This window comes from Polypterus senegalus, chromosome 1 (genome assembly GCF_016835505.1).
Source record: "Polypterus senegalus isolate Bchr_013 chromosome 1, ASM1683550v1, whole genome shotgun sequence".
In the NCBI taxonomy this organism is placed as follows: Eukaryota; Metazoa; Chordata; class Cladistia; order Polypteriformes; family Polypteridae; genus Polypterus; species Polypterus senegalus.
Window position 1 is genome coordinate 243,415,498 of NC_053154.1, and position 17,051 is coordinate 243,432,548.

The following is a 17,051-nucleotide window of genomic DNA, read 5'->3' on the forward strand; positions in this document are numbered from 1 at the left end:
TTCTCATGAGTTGTGGATGTAAGTGGCTTCCTTGCACTTTGATGACCTGTTGTCATATTCAGCACTTCGGTCATCATTCTGGCACCCATGTAACCAGCCTGTCCTTGAAATTCACCATTTATGGTACACAACGTTGCACCTGCATTGCATAATAGTTCAAAAAAATTTTGTGTGCAGCAATAACACAGTGTATGTTGCTACATCTGACGTCACTTTTGCTGTACTGTCTTCACAACCAGCATCAAGTGTACACCAGGCTTTAGATCTGTTTGGCGCACTGTAAGTAGTAGTCTTTAAAAGTGATACCAAAATTTAGGATCATATCTGAAGAACTTAGTCTTTTATGTTTATCAAAATGTGTTTGTTCAGGGTTTCATGTAGCATGGACCAAGAGCCATAACATCTGGTAGCCTGCCATGCTTTGCGAGTCTGTAATTTGAATGTGCAGAATGAAAATCTGATTGTCCAGGGAATCCGGATAAAGTCAATGAATAGCTCCCACACTTATTCTGTAAGTGTGACACATAAGCATGGCACTCGCGATCATGTGATCTGCAGATTGTGTCACATAAACATGTAACGGAACAAATTAAAAATAATTCCAAAATGTATTGAATTTTCAAATCATTGCATGTTTCTAAAAATAAGTTCAGAACAAAGAATAACTCCATAAATACATTAAAACAATGACTATTTTATAACAAGTTAACATTTTCAAAATATAGCAATATAAATCCATACATACATAATTGATGTTTATTTTTCTTAAACACAAGGGTTGATATTTCCCCAACACAACAAAGCATCAAGTATGGTACATGTTACTGAATGTTTTACAAAAGCAGCACAAAACAGCTCATGAGAATACTTAGAAAACATACCTCAAACCCCTAAACATCAACACACCATTGGAGAAAATGTTTTATGACTTATTATTTGAGATGCATTTTGAAATACTCGAAGAGAGTTTTCAAATAACGCAAAACTTGTGCAGCCCATCAGCATCTCAAGTGCAAGTCTACCTGTCACAAGCAACAGTTTCAAGAAGCAAAAAGGTACTTGCTTACTTGCAGACCAGTAGGGTTCATTTTCCTGCATTTGGTGAAGTGTCATAAGATTACTTGTTTGCCGCATGTAGACAACGAAATGTTGTTCAGCTTGGCTTTACATGTATACTACATTCATGTGCTGTCAAGAGCATTTGGAGCTCTGAGTTATGATGTTTCTCATTTCCACTTCACGTGTGTTCACATGCATTTCTTGTTGGACTATTCAGTGATGCACAATGTTACTATCGATTTGTTACTTGATCCTTAAAAGTGCAATTTAAGATTAACTATGTAGTTTTTTGTGAAAATAAAGACAACAAACATGTTAAATGTGTATAACTTTGCACCAAGTGCAATTCAATTACAAAAATGGCACTTCTAGCAAATCAAATTATATTTTTTACTTTATGCAATTGACTAAGGTGAAAGGTCAGTGTTACACTTACAAACTTAACAGAACAGTTCTCTGACAAATCTGACTTTAAAAGTATGTTGCTAGAAAAACAGTTTTAAAGAGTTTGTTTAAATGCAAATATCCTGAGTTATCTTGGAATTTACTAATTCAACAGTACATATATAATTATGTTTGAATTTTTATATTTTGTCGTTTTTAAGTAGTATTTTTCAGTTACTAGACAGAAAATGTAAGAATAAATTTAAAATGTGCACATGCTAAGATAAATGGGGTAGTTTCTAATGATGCCATTATGTTGTTATTGAAAACCCCAAAAGATTAAAAAAAAACATTTGTTATTACACTGGGCAGATCCCCATATCTGCCACACATTAAAGCTCAAACCCTGCATTGTATTTTGAAATTTCTAAATGCCAGTACTTGTTTGCTTAAATAATAGTAGGGCTACTACTTGATAAATATAGCAGTAGTTTAAATCTGTTATTATTGGTAGTATTTATATGTTTTATTTTGTATTACAGAAAAAGGCAGAATTTTGTTCACTCACAATAATGGAGGTAATTTAAAGTAAAAGCCATCAAATGGGATTTCTGTTTTTGTTGTGGTATCAAAAAGTATCATAAAATTTCACAGGTATCAAATACAAAAATTCTGGTCTTGTGACAGACTACTCCACGCGATGTAGGTCATCTCAAAATGCTTTGAGAGACTTGTTCTGGGGCACATGAAGACAACTGTCTCTCTCCTACCTTGGACCAGTACGTCTATAGGGTGAACAGATCCACAGAGGATGCCTTAAACACTGCACTCCACATTGCAGTGTCTCACCTAGAGCAGAAAGGAGCATATATGAGGCTGCTGTTCGTGGATTATAGCTCTGCCTTTAATACAATTGTACCCAGGATTGTAGTCAGGAAGCTACAGGACCTGGGCATCCACGAACAACTGTTCCTATGGATTCAGGACTTCCTTACCAACCGCCCACAAACAGTGAGACTTGGTGCCCACACTTCCCCAGTCCTGACACTTATTATAGGAGCACCACAAGGGTGTGTGCTCAGCCCTGCTCTATACTCCTTTTACACCTACGACTGCATGCCTATTCATCCCACAATCACGATCATCAAGTTTGTGTATGACACTACAGTCGTGGGTCTCATCTCAAATAGCGATGAGACCGTTTACAGGGATGAAGTCTCTAGACTGACAGGATGGTGTGCGGTAAATAACCTGTCCTTAAACATCAGAAAGACAAAGGAGCTCATTCTGAATTTCAGGCCAAAACAGGACGTGCGCCTGCTAATCGGGATAGAATACCATGAGGTGGAGCAGTTGACTAGTTTTAAGTTTCTAGGGACACACATCAGCAGTAACCTAAAATGGAGTATAAACACCACTGCTGTGGTGAAGAAGGCCCAGCAAAGATTGCACTTCCTGAGAATACTGAGGAAAAACCACCCCTTTGCCACTTTGCTGAAGACTTTTTATCACTGCTCAATAGAGGGCTTACTGACCTACCCCACCCTGGCATGGTTTGGAAACTGTTCAGAGGCAGACAATGCAGCCCTCCAGAGGGTGGTCGACACAGCACAAAAAAATCATTGGACTCTCCCTCTACAGGTTACGCTGTTACAGCAAGGCCTGCAGAATTATCAGCGACCATACTCACCCTTTCCATCACGTCTTCACATTGCTACCCTCTGGAGGTTCTACAGGGCCCTGATGTGCCGTACCACGAGACTGAGGAACAGTTATTACCCTTAGCTGTCCAAGAACTTAATTCTCTGCCCTCTATCCCATTGTCCCAAGTTTCACTTTCACCATCTTAATAGCCTTGGACTTGTTTTCATATGAGAAACTGTGCGCAATTACTGAAATGCACGTTTAATATTTCATGCACTTTAATTATAATTTTTTACATTATTTTACAAATCCAATCAGTTTTTTTTATCTGTGTATGTGTGAGGATGTGCGTGTGAGTGATGAAAGCATCTCTGGGAGAGGTGTTTTAAATTTTGTTGCATTGTTCTCAATGCAATGACAATAAAAGCTATTCTATTCTATTCATCTCATGTAGTGACAGACAACCCTGACTGCATTACAGGCTCTGTGGGTTTGTGTTAGTCACAGTGATAGGAGCACAGGAAAGACAAGGAGAGATCAAGGACCCTTGAGTATTGTGGACCTGGAGTATACATCTATCTTCAGGAGGCATGGTGTTGCAGTGATTAGCACAGTGGCCTCACAGCTCAGTTCACATTTTTGTCCACAATTATCCATCCAGCACCGTCTTACATTGTAACTTTTCTTAAAAGTATATAAACTCAATATACTCAGAACATACACTTCAAAAGGTTTTCTGAAATAACCATAGCAAGTGACACAGTAGCTTTAAAATTCCCATTTAAATGAATTTAACCATGTGTACCAAGGATTTACCTGAAGCAATGTTGTCACTAACTATTGTTGCTGGCCAGAAACATAACCCAGTAGCTCACACATCTACTGTGGGCAGAGGTTGTACAGCACATTTTTCATGGGTACATCTGTATGTTAGATCAGTGATATTTCAATTAAATCTCAAATAAGCAAAGTTATTGCTTAATTTTCTCCAACTCTAATTTACATTCATATGTGTATGTTACCGGCCTCACAGTCTAGGGGAACCTGGGCCAGGTACAATCCACTGTAGCTACGGGGCGTAGCCACAGCGATATGGTACAAAGCATAAAAGAAACAGGCAGCAGTCCTGAGTCTCAGACCATACTTCTCTGTTCTGCTTTATTCTCCTTTTACCATATATATATATATATATATAAAAGCATACCCACAGACAGACTCACACCAGAATGTCCAAAACACACTTCTTTATTTTTCCAAAACAGCACTACAATGCCTTCATCCACCAACTCTCTTCCTTTCTCTTCCTCTCTTGACCTCCTTTCCCCTCCTCACAAGCTTCGACTCCTTCCTCCCAACTCTGGCTCTCTTACTGGAGGGAGGCGCCCCCTTTTATCATGACCCAGATGAACCCCAGGTGCTCCACCTGACATCACTTCCTGGTGTGGTGGAAGTGTCAGGAGAGCACCTACTGTAGAAGCACTCCGAGTGCCCCTGGGATTGCTTCCGGCAGCACTTCCTGGTGTGACGGAAGTGCTGCCATCCAGGATTCCCTAACTGTCCGGGTGCCTACCGTAACGGTGAGTGTCCCAGCTCCATTCCCGTGGCCCCCAAACAGACCCGGGAGGCTGCCCTCTCGTGGCCCAGGGGAAGTATCGTCCAACTCGGGGACTGTCCAGGCTTCCCGACTTGGCAGGGTCCCCGTTCATCTGTGACTCATATATATATCATGGCAATGACATGGCAATTAGTGAAACAATGGTGAAAGCCAAATTTCCTCCTTTAGAACAAATAGTGTAAAAACATTTATTTAAGCAACAGAATAGTGTGTGAGTGAGTTTCTTAATCAAAGCAGGTGATAGATAACCATCAACAATAACCTAGTTTATAGTCCATTATACTAAGCAACACACAGAAATGTCATTTTCTTTAGAATACTGAATTCTAGCCTATTACATGTACACAGGGTCATTCTGGGAATGTATGGATTCTGGGGTCCCAATAAAATTCCTTTATTGTCATTGCATAACACATACACTGAGATTTTGTTACGCTACCTTTAAAAAACACACATCTCATATCTCACACATTACACAATTTTCAGCATGTGAACTTTTTTTAATATTGCGCAAGTTAAGAAAAAAAGAAATGATAATGCAGAATATGATGTTTCACAATTTTGTCTATAAGGTCTGTGATTTCAGTACAGAATTTAGAGCAGTAATAGCTTGGGGGGTAGAAACTGTTTTTCAGTGAAGTCTGTGCTGTAATGGACCTATATTTCTTCCCAGAGGAGAGAACTTCAAATAGTTTGTGTACTGAGCGATACAAGTCCTTTATGATGCTGGCTGTCTTCTGCAGACACCGAGAGGTGTAGACATCTTCCAAGTTATGCAAAGTTGTGTTTTTAATTTTCTCTGCTGTTTTTATGATTCTCTCCAGAGCCTTTTTGTTAGCTGCTGAGCTGTTTCCATGCCACACGAGTATCACATGAGCTAAGGTACCCTCAGTGGAACAAAGATAGAAAGACACCAGAAGCTTTTGTGACAGATCTACCTTCCTGAGATTTCTCAGGATGTAATAATTTAAATAATAATAAGAATTTTCTTTTTATTTTTTGCATTTATATAGCATTTTTCTCACTACTCAATGCGCTGAGCAATTGCAGGTTAAGGGCCTTGCTCAAGGATGTAAGGTTGCTGTTGTGCTTTTTTAAGTAGTTGGTTTGTGTTTTTTGTCCATGTGAGATCTTCTGAGATGTAGGTGTCCAAGAACCTAAAACTAGAAACCTCTGTCCACTCTGTCCCTGTTTATATAGAGTGGCCGATGGTCGTTGCTTCTTCATGAAATCAATAATCAGTTCTTTATAGTGTTTTTGGTGTATCAAAGTATCAAATTATTCATTGTGCACCAGTCTATCAGGTCTTCGTATCTCCTCCCTATAAGTAGACCCATCTATGTGATCAGCCCTACTATTGTGGTATCATCTGCAAATTTAATGATGGCATTGGTGTTGTGGGTTGGTATGTAGTCGTATATATACAGAGAGTAAGTGAAAGGGCACAACACAGAGCCTTGCAGTGCTCCTATGCTGAGTGACAAGGTGGGGGAGTGGTAGGGACCCATCTAGACTGATTTTCAGTTTGTTAAAAAGTCCTCTATCCACAGACAAATATTATGCTGGAGGAATAGGTAGGACATCCTTAAAAACAGTCTGCTTGGTATGATGGTTTTGAAAGCAGAACTGTAGTCCACAAACAGCAGCCATGCATATGTTTCTCACTGTTTCAGGTAGAGCAGCACAGTGTAGAGGACAATGGAAATGGTGTCGTCTATTGAACTGTTGGATCCTTATGCGTATTGCTGAGGGTCTACAGTGGGTGGAAGAGCAACCTTGATGTACTTGTGGACCAGTCCTTCCAAACACATCATGATTACTGGTGTTAATGATACTGGGCTGTAATCATTGAGGCAGGTTACTGCAGTCTACTTTGGAACTGGTACTATGGTAGATGTGTTCAGTCAGGTATCGACAGTGCACTATGATAGAAATCGATTGGAGATATTTATAAATCTCTCTGCTAACTCCACAGCACAGTGTCTGAAGACCCATCCTGGGACAACATCTGGACCAGCTGCTTTCTGTACATTGATATTCTGGAATGTATATATAACATCAACAGATTGTATAGTAAGTACCTGGCTGTTGGTATCTGGAGCTGTAATGGTGGTTGTGACAGTTCCTGGTGTCCCCTCCCCATGCATAAACGTATACATATTCAAAACATACTCAAAAGTGTCTGTGTGTAAATATATTTAATCTAGTACATATCAGTCCATACAAATAACAAGCTCAAACAAAAAATATAGAAGCTTGTGCCTATAGTATAAACAGCTTCAGTGGCCTAGTTTTTACCATAAGCAATATAGCAAAACAATACAGAAAGTAAAGACAAACTATACCTACCACAGTGTTGTGATGACAATATTCAAGGGTAGTAAATAGTCGCCACAGTGTACATAATCCTTGAATTTACTCTGAATGCCTCAGAATAGCAGGTTTGATGGCACCGTGCATCTGCAGTCCCAAACAAATGCAATACATATTAGGGGACACATACAGGTATAACAAAAAAGGCAGTCTTTAAAATTTTAAAAGCTGTGTTTAAATATTGTGTGTTGGGAAATCAAATGCTCCTTTAAACATCTGTCGTATTTACTGTTCGAAAAAATTAACTTTTTAAAGTGCCATGTTTTACTGTATTATCCTCATAGGTGTGTATGCTGAACCAGCTATAATCACACTGCAGATAAAAATGGCTTGATTCTGCATTTTGGTTCATATCTAGTTTTTCTGATTGATCAAATTTAATTTTGTAAATTATTTTTGCTAGCAATTGAACAATAGAATTTTGGATTAAGTTTATAATGATTTAGTATTACAGTGCTTTTTGAAAATTAAGACCATATGCAGTATGTGTCACATGCACTCATAGCTAAGCCCTCACTTCCCAATAACTTAATAACAATAAATCACTTTGGCATTTTCAGCCGATCCCTAGATCCCTATGCATCCACACACTCTCCAGGTTAATTGCTTCTCTCATGTTCTTCCATAATAAGGTGTTCTTGTGTCTTTTCTTTAATAAATACAATGTCATGTCACTGCTGTCCAACCTGCTTAATTCTGAGCCAGGTTATGGGGACAGGGGTTTGGATTGCAGCCTATGCTATCTGGGATCTCCTGAACAGGAAAAATACATTGTCATACACAGAGCAAAGAGGACATGCGTTTCTTCAAAGTAAGGTTACCATTTCCTGCTTTGTTTCCCAACAAAACCCCAATGAATTATGGCCTTCCATATTGCTACACTTGAAGATGTTATGCTTGGATGATGAATGATGAGGGGGTATGGGGGACAAGGTTCAGATATATTGTAAGAAAATTCAGAGCATTGTTGCTCTTATATTACCTTGCTCTGATTTACTTTTAGAATCCTTGCAGTCGACACTTGCACCAGCTGTGACTGGCTAGGGCTACTGCCGTCATATATTCTGCCTCCTGCTCCATATAAATCCGCAGTAGCTGACATATAAACACATTCAGGTGTTTGGGTGAATGGGTTAGTTATTTTTGCATCTAACTACAGATTTTAAAGTCTCTTGTTCTGTTTTCCGTACCACCTTCTCTTTTTTCTGACCAACATTTGTCAGTAATCTTAAGAACATGGTGATGTCATAGTTCTTTGCAGCCATATGGTTACTATTTTTATTTTTAAATGTAAATGTATTTAGTATTAGACATATATAAACGAAAGACTTGTGTTTGCTTGCACCTCAGTTCTCACTACAAACGGTGTGTGTGTGTGTGTGTGTGTGTATTTAGAGGAGTCTGCTCTGCTCACACTCAACCACAGCCGCAGGATTTGGTGTGAATTCTACAGAAGATATAGGAGCTTATACTAGTGTGACCTGCACTTGGTGAGACCGTGCATGCATGCACTTTTAAAGGTGACATCTCTGCAAATTCACCAATATAGTAAAAAGTGTCTTCAGGTTTTTTTTTTGTTTGTTTGTTTGTTTTTTTTTATTATTATACTTTATTAATCCCAAAGGAAATTACTTGGTTTTCGCATACCCCTTGGGGTCAGAGCGCAGGGTCAGCCATTGTATAGTGCCCCTGGAGCAATTGAAGGTTAAGGGCCTTGCTCAAGTGCCCAGTAGAGTAGCATCTCTTTTGGCAGTGATGGGGATTCGAACTGGCAACCTTCGGGATACCAGCGCAGATCCTTAGCCTCAGAGTCACCACTCTGCCTGTTTTTGTCCCAAAGACTACACGCATCTAGTATATTTATATTTTTAATTTTATCTGCACCCAATGAGTGAAGGATATATTTGCACAGAAGACGCTTCATGCAAAGTGTAGCCGTTTTTTGGTTTTCTTAAATAAAAATATTACAATTTCTTTATAAATCCAGTCAGGACCCACAGCAAACAGGCATTCAAACAAGAAATTAAAGGACCGCCATTAATGTTAACTCAGTATACAAAAAGTTTACATTTGGATGATTTTACACTGCACTAACTTTATGTTAAAATTATAGGATTGTTATTGTAATGTTTACACAGTACAGTAAAATTCTTGGTTGTATGTGCTAATCAACATTTATGTATTATATTAGTGCAGTGCAGATATTTTATGTTAATATTGTAGATTATTCTCAAAATGGGCAGGCCGGATGCATGATTAATCGTGACCTATCACACAGGTGTGATGAGTTCTGCATTTAATAAACCATAGGATTATTTGTAGTAACCTTACAACCGGGGTTCCCAAACCTAGTCCTGGGGACTCATTGTGCCTACAGGTTATTGTTCCTACTAGATTCACAATCGGTTATAATAACTGATAATAATAAATCTCATTTAATCAGCTGGTGTTCTTTTCTCTTCTCTTATTCTACATTTAGAAAAGCACAGCAGTAGAACTTTTACATTTATAAGACATCTAGAAATAAGAAATATTTCTTTTTTTCCTATATCTTGAAATACTTAAGTTTTTTTCTTTTTTTTTTCCCTAGTATATTGCCATTTTTCTGTGCAGTTTGCTCCCTTCATTGTATGCTAATAATGACAGTTAAAAACAAGCACAGCAGACACCCGGGCAAAAAAACACTGAATGATAAAAGTTTGCCACTACTTCAGTGTCAGAAACACTAATTAGTAGCTAATGGATTAAATAACCAGAACACTTGGGGGTTATTCCAAGAAGCACATTTAGCATGTATGCTTGGCTTAAATAGAGATTCTTTACTTGTCTGAGACCGTTTCAGCTCCACCAAAAAGGATTAGGTCAAGTCGGTAATCAAGGAAAGTGTCAACCGTTGACCTGGTTCATACCAGCCTAAAAGTGAAGCTTAGCAAATGTTGTGGATTGGGAATTCACAAAATTGACATTTAATGAGAAACAACCCCTCAGAAATTTTTTTTTGTAGCAGATCTAAGATGCAGAATTCTCATTTAAATAAATCTTGCATGTTTTCTACAAAACAGTAAAACATTATAACCTAAACTATCAATTGAAAATTAAAACATTTAAATTATGTTGTTTGTTTCCACCTTTGTTTTTTTTTTTTATTCTAAAGAGAGAGGTTAGGACACACACTGATACAGTGCATTGCTGCACCCACCACAGTGATAGGATTTTTTTTAGCATATCTAATGTTGCTGCGTTTTTATTTACACTAGCTTAAATTAATCTGAAGTTTGTTGAAAAGTGGTAAAACATTAAAAGCTATACTGTTTATTGAGAAACGTCAAGAATTATTAATAAGTCACATTTAAATAATCATACTATTCATCCCTAATGCTTTTTGTCAGGGAGAGACGTAAAGAAAAGATCTATAATTAAAAAAAGATATAAAGGATGGATTCCTTATTAAAATTGTGAATTATAACAATAAAAAATACTAATTCTAAGTAAGTATATGTCTGTCTATAAAGTTGTTAAGAAATGTGTAATGTACAAGTAAAATGCTGCACTTAAAGACCGTCTAAGATCAATCCTGTTAGCATGTAGAGATTTTAAACCACCAGCACAAATAAGGGTTAGAAAGAAAGCCGTCTGTCATTTTTGATACAAGTCATGATAATATTTGTACATATAATGTAAAATAATAAAGATTAACGAATATTAATAGATTAAATTGCATGCCTCCATAATTAAAAGCATTGGACCTCTTTATTATCTTTATAATAGTCTATGTTGTGTTGTTTCCAGTAGTAAAATGATAAAAATACAAAATATGTAATTTTAGGATATGTCAGTAAAATAGAATCACTTATTACAAAATTGGTCTGGTACTCGTAATGATGATTTTCACACAAATGTTTGTGGTTACATTAAATTGCATAAAAAAATCTGTTTGCTTTCAAGAACCCTATAGGAGCAAGCAAGGCATGTCTGAGCCTTGAAAATTTGATGAATGAGGGAGCTTGGGTAGTATGCAACACCCCACAGACACCTTGGCAGTTCCTAATGACTATAGAATTGCAAAAAAAGAAAAACAAAAAAAACATGACTGCACTCATGTGTAACTGCAGTACCAAGCAAATTTAGAAATCAAATAAGTAAAATGCAAATAATTCCATAATAGCATTAATGCATAGGTCAGTGTTTTTAAAAGGTATTGATGTGTGTGATCAGTTACATTGTCAAATCTGACATTCTGATGAGGCCAAGCTCCTTCAGCAGGAGAGTGTTAAGGACATTGTATTAGTAGCAGAAGCTGCAGGTTTGTGCATTATATGTTTGCATATGCTTCTATTTTCTTGTATAAAATTTTCAATTGATGCCAAATGTGCTTCATATTGCTACTGAATATCTGTTATAAGAGCTTCAAGTGTGACATTTGCAAATTAATATATTTATATTTTTTAATGTGGATAATGCCATTAATATTTAAGTATGCCTTACTTTGCAAAGCATCCTATAAACCTCTGACCTTGATTTCCTTTTGGTCCAGAGACCTTTCTTCTCTCCATTCACCCCTTTCATGGGACGCCATTCTCTCCAATGTCAAGTTTTGTTCTAGAAACCCAAACTACCAGCACACCCAATTCAAAAATTCTACACAGACTCCCTGCAAGTGGCTTCTGATGGGCCTCACTGCTGATCTTCTCTTTCAATTATGTTCCCTTGGTTTGCCTGGCACTTTTCTTCACATGTTCTGGCACTGTACCCCTGTCTTTTCCTTTTGGACACACATGTCATCTACTGTCTTCCTTTCTTTCATGCAGTATTCCTCTGTTACCTCAAATTTTTCTACCTTTAGACCTTTTTAGGCTTCTGCTCAGACTCTCTGAATGCAAGTTATTCTGTCTCACTAACCTGGCAGCAATATTATTTTATTACCTCCCACTGGAAAAAACCTGAATGTGTCACTTTCGACAGCTGACAGTCTTCCTCCCACAACTTAATACGTTTGGAGTTGTCTGCAGCGTGGTTTAATGGTGCTTCCAGTAATGTAATTGAATCTTGGTCTGCTGCAGCTCAATTGTGTTCATTTCAGCTTTGAAATTATTATTATTTTTTTTTATCCCTTGGCTCAGGCTGGGTGAGAGTGAGTGGGTTGGTTTACTTTGTATGCCATGTGGGTATATTGATATATCCTGTCAGTCATTCTTTACTTAAAAAGAAAGTTGATTATATATATATATATATATATATATATATATATATATATATATATATATATATATATATATATATATATATATATATATATATATATATATATATATATATATAAGTATGCAATGCACTAATTCAGAACTGTAATGTACTTTGCCTTTGGTGTGCTATTGATCGACTTGCAGACTCTCTAGCTTTCTTAATAACAGATGCATTACAGTATCTTACTGTGTTGTTATTGACCAACTATTACTTGATCAAATGTTGAAAAAATTACCACTGTCTCTGTTACATGTTCTTCTGTTTTATGAAAATTAAATAAAACTCTTACATTTTCAAAGCTGTTCTACAGTACACTGCATCTTCCATGCTTAAAGTCACAGGTACTCAAATCTGCCGATACTGCCATTACTCTGTGCTTTTTGAGTCGTGATTGATGTTATCAATGATTGGTTCTCAGGGCCGCTTCAATCTCATGAGTACATCCATAATCGTGGATTGCTGAAGCCTACCATGAGCTCTTAAGAAACACTTGACATTCATGGAAGCAACTGAACCTTGATTGAAAAAAAGAGGCTTATTCAAGTGTGACATCTTCAGCGTAGTCTCGATTTCATAAGCACATGTAGAACAACTCACTGAAAAAGCAGAATGAAAATCACAGATATGGTTAAAAACAAAAACCCACATTATCCAAATATAACTATTTAGTATAACTTAATAAAAACTGATCAAACTTACTGTAGTTTTGAAATTTCTGCCTTGACCCTAAAACACAGAAACTGGGAAATAACAGTTCGCTTAATTAGGCTTGGAGCCCAGTTAAATCTAAAGTTGGTTGAAACAAAAACCTGCAGCCACAGTGGGTCCCCAGGACCAAGTTTGGGAACCACTGCCTTATAAGACCAGGAAGGGTTAAGAATACAGATGGAGACTCTTAAGAACATAGGGCAAACAGAATTCCTTGCAGAAGATAAGTGGTCTTCAGTGGATGGCACAGAGAGGCCTCATGCAACAGTAGAGGACAATCGGTGATTAGATTAGAAAATTTTTGATACAGATGGGCCATTCAGTCTAGCAAAGCTCACCAATCCTATCCAATGGTAAGTTGAACAAGTAACCAAAAAATACATTGGGAATGCTGAGTGAGTAATGTGGCATAAGATTAGCTGTGGCTAGTTGCCAGTTGGTCTCTGTTTTATGAGGTGCTTCCAGTGGTCAGTACAAGTTCTTCGGCCTAAGTATCATTTGGTGTATGCCTCAGTCTTTCTATCTTTTTTTTCATTACAATATTTAACATTTTATTTTAGTATATAAGAAAAAGCTTATAAAATCATACACTAATTTTTTGTATTTTCACACTGATTTGAATTTAATTTGCAATGTTTTGATTTATGAATGCCTAACAGAAGGTAACACAACATACAGTACATTTGTTTTGTGAAGATTTCATATAGTGGGGATATTGTATTGTGAAAACTGAATCGAAAATATAAATTGTACCATGGGATAAGTGTATTGTCTCATGCGTAGTGGCATAGTAAGCTATACTTGAATTTCATAGGAGTATAATCCTATTTATTATTTTCTTTTTTGTTTGTTTAATTTAGAACCTGCACAGAACAAAAGAGGTGAAAGACTTAATTTATAATGTTGGTCACCTTACTGTATAGAAAAAGGGTAAGGCTGCCAGGGACTGTTTTGCAAAGTCAGATTTCTTATCACTTAGGCTAAGATATGTTTTTGTATTCTTTACTGAAGGGTAGAAAAATTGGAATGTCAAAGTTGAGTATCAAAGTGTAGCTCTTTGTTTATGGTTGGCTGTCCAACTCTTGGAATTTTTTTCAAAAGAGAAGTCACAAGCAGATGTGCTAATTAATGATGTGTTTTAGAGAGAATTTCATAATTGATAATTAACCTTTAATTAATAACTGTTAATTGTTAAAAAGAGTTACCCTGCTTAATATTATGAAGATGGGTTTTATTTATGCATTATACAGTACGTATAAGAATTTATTTTATTTTTAAGTGAAGTTTTACCACAAGCTGTTTCTTTATATCACTGAATGTAGATTTTTTTTTTTTTTAAATATGAGCATGTAAAATATTCAGGGAACAATTACACGTGCAGCCTGTTAATTGTCAAGGCATGCTCATTCTTCAATGAACATTAAGTACAAATGTCAACAAGTACATCCAAAGAGGAAAGATTTTTTTTTTTTAATACTTAAAATGGTTGCAGCATCAGTATGAGGTTTTTGTAGCATATGCAGAGTCATCAGATTCACCAACCTATCTCCTACTTTATTTCTTTAACTTTTATTTATGAGTCAATTAAAAGATTATAGTCATCTGCATTGACTGTGGATTTGCATATTTGAAATAAATTAGCTTTCACGCTGGCAGTCATAGAAAACAGCTGCCCAGAAAGGTTCCATGTTTCAGAAAGAGAGTTTCTTGTTAAGAAAAAGTAAATAATAAATCGAATGGTATCTTGATGTGAAATGTGCTGTCAAAGCCGTGTTCATGGGGCTGGGTGAATTAACAGTGTTTCATGTGGTATTAATGACATATGTAACCACTATGAGACCCTATCTATGTCTATGTAGCAGTAGCTGCCTTTTCAACAAGGCTGTCAGCTGTATGTCTCTAGTACCATCATTTTTTTAAACTCTGTTAACATCTAGGTAGTGGTAATTTATTATGATGTATCTATCAGTTTTACAGACTAGAAGTCTGTTGTAAGTTGAAGCTTATTTGCTGTGGTTAGCTCACTTTTCTGCTCTTCTATAGTTTAAATGATTTTGTGTACAGCTAGTGGCAGAGTTGTGGTACCCTATTTTAAGATAATTTATCATCTTCAGAAAGCTTTTGTCATCAACCAAGGTTGATTGAAATCATGTCTTATTGTACACTATGTGCACAATTATTAGGCAAGTTGTATTTTTGAGGATTAATTTTAATATGGAACAAACACAGTGTTATCAGTCAATCCAAAATGTTAATAAACCTGAAACCTGAATGTTTCACAACGGGAATGTGAGTGTGAACATCATCAGGGGAATACATATGTGCGCACAATTATTAGGCAACTATTAGTGTGCAGATTTATTATGCAACTAAAGGAAAAATGAAAATTTTCCCATCTCACTTGTTTATTTTCATCAGTTATAGTGAGAATAATAAACAAACACCTCAAAATTTACAAATAAACATCTCTGACATTTCAAAAAAAATAAATCAACCAATCAATGTCCAATATAGCCACCCTTCTTTCCAATAACAGTCATAAGCCTTTCCATTCATGGAGTCTGTCAGTTTCTTGATCTGTTGACGATCAGCTTTTTGTGGAGCAGTGACTACAGCCTCCCAGACACTCTTCAGAGAGGTGTATTGTTTTTCTCCCCCGTAAATCTAGAGTTTAAGAAGTGCCCACAAGTTCTCTATAGGGTTTAGGTCATCTTTAAGGCCTTTATTGGCTGGCCACGCAGTGGAGAACTTCGATGCAAGTGATGGAGCATTGGCCTGCATAAAAATCATGGTCTTTTCCTGTATCACTGTTTGAAGAAAGTGTCTTGAAAAACTGGCAGTAGGTTTGGGAGTTGATTTTGAGTTCATCTTCAATGCAAAAAGGTCCAACTAGCTCATCTTTAAAAATACCAGCTCATACCAGTACCCCACCTCCACGTTGGAGTGGAGCTCTGTGCCATTACTGATCCACAGGTCCATCCATCTGGTCCATCAAGAGTCACTCTCATCTCATCGGTCCATAAAACCTTTGAAAAAAATCTGTCTTCAGATATTTCTTGGCCCAGTTTTGACGTTTCAACTTATGTTTCTTGTTCAGTGGTGGTTGGGTTTCAGCCCTCCTTACCTTGGCCATGTCTTTGAGCACTGAACACCTTGTACTTCTGGGCACTCCAGGTAGGTTGCAGCTCTGGAATATGAAAGTACTGGAGGATAATGGGTTCCTGGTAACTTCACGTTTGATTCTTCTCAAATCTTTGGCAGCTAATTTGCGTCTTTTGTTCTCAACACGTTTCTTGCGACCCTGTTGACTATTTGCAACAAAATGTTTGATGGTTCTGTGATCACACACCAATATCTTAGCAATTCCAAAAGTGCTGCATCCCTCTGAAAGACTTTTTACAATTTTTGACTTTTCAGAGTCAGTTAAATCTCTTTTTTGGCCCATTTTGCCTGAGGAAAACTAGCTTCCTAATAATTCTGCACACCTTGATATTGGGTGTTGATCTCCTTAGGCCACACCCTCCCTCATTACACAAATACACATCACCTGACGTGCTTAAATCCAATAAGCATTCAAGTTAATACAGCTTGGAGTTGGAATATACGCATTAAAAATGATGATATGGTCAAAATACTCACTTGCCTAATAATTGTGCACACAGTGTATAACTGTACACACCCTCTGTGTGATACCTTCTGACAGCTAGTCATTACAGTTTTTATTACTATGGTCGATATACAGTAGCAGATTGCTGCAGTAGCTTGGTCCAGTAGGCAAAGACTGATGTTGTAGTTGTCTTCATAAATGCATGACACGAAGTAGGTGGACTTAATAATGTACCAATGTGCCCGTTAAATCGGTGTTTCATTGTGTGTGTGTGTGTGTGTGTGTGTGTGTGTGTACGTGTGCGTATATACTATATGACATTAATTATTAAAAAAAAAAAGAAACTTCTAGAAGAGCCAAGGCTTTGTGGAACCTCTAAATCTCACCTGAGTGTACCTGAGGATTATTGAAAAGTGT

General features: G+C 37.0%; 1 protein-coding gene across 1 annotated transcript in view; it reads left to right on the forward strand.

Annotated features, from left to right (window-relative positions):
* The window catches only part of march5 (membrane-associated ring finger (C3HC4) 5), a 78,782-nt gene that overhangs the window by 50,693 nt on the left and 11,038 nt on the right, over window positions 1-17,051 (forward strand). The window lies entirely within an intron of this gene.